The sequence below is a fragment of the Coptis chinensis genome, chromosome 4, assembly GCF_015680905.1.
Source record: "Coptis chinensis isolate HL-2020 chromosome 4, ASM1568090v1, whole genome shotgun sequence".
Classification (NCBI taxonomy): domain Eukaryota; kingdom Viridiplantae; phylum Streptophyta; class Magnoliopsida; order Ranunculales; family Ranunculaceae; genus Coptis; species Coptis chinensis.
This window is the reverse complement of record NC_141459.1, coordinates 23,885,274-23,890,907: the sequence shown is the minus strand read 5'-3', so window position 1 is coordinate 23,890,907 and position 5,634 is coordinate 23,885,274. Positions and strand designations below refer to the sequence as shown.

Sequence of the window (5,634 nt, the reverse complement as noted above, 5' to 3'; positions counted from 1 at the left end):
TAATTATAGGGTTTATTCGATTTTGGCCCCACTTTTAATAGGGTATTCAGCGTTTGGCTCCTGTAAGTTGCTTAATTCATTTTTGGCCCTAGTTCGAGTCAACTTTAACTATTCCGTATCATATTTTTATAATGGCAATTTTACCCTTCACGTGACTTGCACATGGAACTTGTAAATTTCAGTTTCAATTTATTTTGATCTTGAATTCCAATACAATTTCATTTCGTTGATTTCGATTTAAATGACCATCTAAATTAAAAAATCGACGGCTTGGATGTTAGTTTTTACATATCACGAGACGTCAAGAAGGAGTTAGTTTATAATTAGGGTACTAAAATGACTAATTAACAATTACTCTAACAATTAGGGTTTAAGGTTACTTATAAAATCTGGGGGTTTTTTCCAATTATAATTTATTTGTAAAATTGAACATAAATTGTCCCAAATTATACTATATGAATTGGGGCTTTTGTCAAATTAGACTTCTATTGTGCATATTGTACATAAATTGGCCCCAATTACATGTACACAAATAGGGGCTTTCGTCAAATTAGGGTTATATTGTGTATATTATTGAAGATAAATTGGCCCTAATTACACGTAACAAATTAGGGGTTTTATCCAATTAGGGTTATATTTTGTAAAGTGAACACTATGAAGTCTATTGAATTGTGGGATTTTAGTATATATTTTTAAAAAAAATTCAATTTAAATATATTTTTATTTTTTACCCTTCTTTTAACAAAATTTTTAAGCTTTTAGCCCCTCCTCCATTAAAGGACTATGGGAGCAACATTCAAAACTCCAACAGTTAGGCTGTGTTTGATAGCCCCATTTGCCATGGTAAATGCAAATAAATGACACTATTCACTTGTTTGCCACTGTTTGATGTGTTTTTTGAGTCATGGCAAATTTTTTTTGGATTTGCAACAAGTTGTTATTTGCCATGATGATTTTGGTGCCAAAATTTACTGTGGGGGAGGTGAGTAAATTTTGCAACGACAATTTTGTACACAAATTTGCCGTGATTTGCCACCAATCAAAAATGAAAAAAAAAAAGCCCGATAACATTTATCTCTCTCCCCATACGGTTCGCTGATCTCTCTCTCTCTCCTTCCTCTCTCAATAATCTCTCTTTAATCGATTTGGACGGGCGAGCTATTTCATCGATTTGCACGGCTCAAGTACGTTCATCTCTCTCTCCATCTCTCATTCTTTGTTTATTCTTTTTCTTTTCTGTTTATTCTTTAGATCATTAGTTTAACAATTTAATTGGATCTATTTGTTCCCGATTAAAGTGATTGATGCGTAGGAGAGGATGAAACCCAACAAGAATCGTCGACACTGGACAAGTGGTCACTATTTGCTCCCGATTAAAGTAAAAAGTTGCTCCTGTTGTGTATGAACTTATAATTCGCTTATGCTATTTTTGATTGCTTCAAAAGTTAAAGATTATTGAGCAATTTTGTGTAAGGATGTCTAAATTGTTTCTCCTTGCTGTCTTGATTTTACAAGGTCTTCTACGCTTTCTTAACTTTAACTTGTGAACTCAGGTGGTGTGGAGGTAGGGGTGTAATACGGGGCGGGGTGGGTCAACCGCGGGTCAAATAGTGATGGGCGGGCGGGCGGGGTTAGGGGATACAAATCAATGGGTCCCGACGGGCCCAGTGGGCGCGGGTTGAAGTGTCATGTCTTAGTACCATCACCCGCCCGTTGGATCACCTTTTACGGGCGGGTTTTGGGCCCCATCCGGGTTAAAGGAAATTATCATTTTAACCCAATTTCACTAAAAAAAAAACTTTAATCTATAATTCTGCAAGTAATATATTTCCAATTCACAACATAGAGAAAAAATGGAATCAATCAATAAAAAATAAACAAAAATAAAAAAACTTGAATTTGAATCCAAAACCATATTTGTAAATTTGAAACTTATTTATCGTGATTTACCATTTGTAAATTGATTATTTTCCATAGCATGATAAAATGAAGATGGGAGCGAGGATCTATGGTACAAAACAATAAAATATAAACTAAAATAATTCAAAATGAATACAAGGATGAATGATTTATCTTCTCCAAAATTCAAAAGTTGAATTTGAATTTCTAATATTTTCCCAATATTCAAACTTGAATATGTGAAATTGATATTGAACTCATAAGTTTGTATTCATATCTCTCAAATTTCTACAAAAGTTAAAAGAAATTATAAACAAAATACAAAAATATTAGAGTTAGAGTCTTGAAATTTAATGTCAATGTCTAAATGGGTCAACGGCTTTTGACACGGTCTTGGGTTGATTTGATGGTCGGGTTTGAACATAGAACCTACACCCATAGCCCGACCGCGCATAAAAGCGATGTGGCGGGCGGGCGGTCTATTTTCGGTCGGTCTGGGGTTTGGGTGGCGGGTGAAGACCGGGTACCCTACCGGATGATGGGTCAACGGTTTTTTTTTACACTCCTATGTGGAGGAGTGGTGAAGAGTGTGCACTCAGGTGGTGTGGAGGAGTGGTGAAGAGCAACCTGTTAAGTTGAGCTGCAGTTTTCATTCCAAAGGGCATTCAAAGTTCTGTAATTGGTTTGTTAGTCTTCCCATCCTATGATCGATTGGTTTGGAGCAGTGAAACCAATTACGTCATTTCAACAATGACATTCTGTTTGATTATATGTGAAAGTCTCATTGAGAATACGGCTTCATTACCAAGAGTGCTAGTTGCCTGCATGGGAAGAGCTGTAAATGTTTGTTAATTAAAAATGTTCTCTTTAATAACCATGGTCGTGTATTATCATTGGACTAGGTTTTGTGAACCTTAGCTGGTTTAGAAATATGGATGTTAGACGGTCCGATTGATTTGAAGTTTAATCTCTATGCTGACTATCATTCCTTGATCCTTGGAGTTCCAGAGATGAATAACCTTGAGCTTTCTCTTGCCTCAAGTACTTCAAATTAATTTTTGTTGCATGAATAACTAGCTTTCTATATCAGGAAGTTAACAACTGTTCCTAAATGGCCGTGCATGAAAATTCTAGAAAGAAAACTATACTACTATAGTCATGCGAATGCTTTTGTATTGTGGACATCATCTTGATTCTTGTATTCTTTGTGGACTTATGCTTTTAGATTTGTTTATCAATAAGAGTTGTATCATTATCCTGTTCTGTTTTAATTAGTATTCCGGGGTTGGAACATGCAGAAGTTTCATAATGTGCAGTAGATCTAACTCCTAAAGTTCTTTCCTATATCCTTTCTCTAGCTTCCATTGATAACTGGGGTCTGTCATAGTTGGAACTACTTGGTGCTGTTGGCTTTTAAATTTACTTATCGTCGATTATAGCTGGGAAGTTTGTGGATTTCGTTTGCCTCTTCCTCTTCCATGCGTTTTAGCAAACTCTTTAATGTATTACCTATTAATTTTGTTTTTGTGGATATTTGGTGTCCTCTTCTCTCCATGGACACTTGCTAATATGGCTTCTTCTCGGTTTGCAGAGGGGATAAAGCCTTCTATAGTGCAGAATGTAGATGCAAACAGATTTTAAGTGATGAACGCAGACAGAAGAAATGTGTCAGGAGCACTGGAGTCATTTTATTACTCTTTATCTCCTTGCTCAGCTCCAAGGATCTTTTCAACAGGGGTGGCAGCAGCTTGATTCCCCTGTACGTCTAGTACAAATAATGGTAAATAAGACGGATAAGAGTATTTATTATAATACTCGGCAGTACAGGCACTCAGGTGGTGTGGAGGAGTGGTGAAGAGTGTGCACTCAGGTGGTGTAGAGGAGTGTCTGCTTCTTTACTTTGCTTCTTTGCTTCTAGGTGCCTTCTTTGCTTCGGTCGCAGCGTTGGTGGTGCGTGTAGGTGGTGTGTGTGTGTGTGTGTGTGTGTGTGTGTGTGTGTGTGTGTGTGTGTGTGTGTGTGTGTGTGTGTGCTGATGTGATTTTTGGTGGAGTGTGCGTGTGTGTGTGTGCTACCTCTGGTGCGGTGGTCTCTGTGGTGTTGTTGTTGTTGGGTGGAGTGTGTTGGGTGCTACTGCGGCTTTCTTCTTTGTTGCTTGTTGTCTTGTTTCTTTCTTTCTTCTTTGGGTGGAGTGTGTCTTTGGGTGTTGTTGTTGCTTTGCTCTGCTGCTGCTGTTTGGAGTGGAGTGTGTGTTGGTGTCTTTGCTTTTGGGTGGAGTGTGTCCTGGGTGCTACTGGGTGTTGCAATAGTTGCAACTAGTAGATAAGCAAACTAGTAAATTACCACATAACGGATCTTTAGCTCAAATGGTAGAGCACTTGGGAGATTGCATTTTCATGTATCCCAAGGTGGTGGTGGTTCAAATCCACCAAGATCCTTCATTCATTGGTCTTTTATTATGTAACAATGGTGTTAATGGATAAAACTATATGGTTGAATATGTTTTTAGTACTATTTTGCACAATAGTACATAAAAATTATTTAGTATTGTGTATGTTATCGTTGGTAGATTGTTGGTAGATTCTTGTTTATATATATATATATATATATATATATATATATATGTTTATATATATATATATATATTTGCTTTTTCTTATATTTCATTGAGTTTGAAAACAAAAAAAAACTAAAAGTTGAAATACTATTTGCCGTGGGAAAAAACCACACAAATAAAACCATATACAAATAAAATAAATTTACAAATAAGAGTAGCTATCATTTTTAAATCTTAAATATTTTAAAAACACAAAAAAAATGAAATATTTGCCGCGACAAATTTGGACAATCAAACAGCTGCAAATGGTTGCAAATTAGGGCAAATGATATTTACCACAGTATCATCAAACAGTGGTAATTTAAATTTGCCACAAGTTATTTGCAATTGTCACATTACAAATTTGGCAGTGGCAAATGGTGACAAAATTTGCCTTTGCCACAGCTCCAATCAAACATAGCCTTAGTAGCTAATAACCCTTGGATGCTAACCGTAAGATTTCGACATGTGTCATTTTGTTCTATTTAAAAAAAAAAGTCATGTGCGGCACATGTGAGGGGTATTTTGGCCATTTTGAAATTATGAGGAGCAAAACACACGGAACAGTTAAAGTTGACCTAGTCAACTGACAGAACTGGAGCAAAAATGAATTAAGCAACTTACAGAAGCCAAACGCTGAATACCCTATTAAAGGTGGGGCCAAAATCGAATTAACCCTTAATTATATATACTAGCATTGTGCATGCCTTATGGGCGTCAAATTGAACCAGTCTTATAAAGGCTACAAAGACATGATTGGGGCATGTTACACTGAAAAATACATATCACACTCTACAATGAACCAATTTACATTGGTAAAGCAAAGTAATTAAGACATTAAATAAACCCCAAAATAATGTTATAACATAATTACAACTATTAGCCCTCTTTTGTCTCTGCTACTCAAGAAAATCTTCTTTCTTATTTTACAATCTTTGTAGCATAGCTTTGACATCCTTGAGCAATACAATAGTAGTATGATGACGTAGTTATGTGGTCCCTCATACTTCATCCATAACTTGTATTGATCCTGCTTATATTCCTATTCCTATATACTTATACTTCTATCTGAGTCAACCTGATTAAGTGATTAACACAACTTCAAAAGGTATCCAGTGGCATCGTTTAGAGAAAGAGAAAA

General features: G+C 36.0%; 1 long non-coding RNA gene across 1 annotated transcript; it reads left to right on the top strand.

Moving 5' to 3' along the window:
• The first annotated feature begins 1,099 nt into the window (after positions 1–1,099).
• On the top strand, positions 1,100–3,770 carry LOC147502779 (uncharacterized). Its single transcript, XR_015220059.1, has 3 exons — positions 1,100–1,184; positions 1,299–1,378; positions 2,499–3,770. It is a non-coding gene; the product is annotated as an uncharacterized LOC147502779 (long non-coding RNA).
• The last annotated feature ends 1,864 nt before the right edge of the window (positions 3,771–5,634 follow it).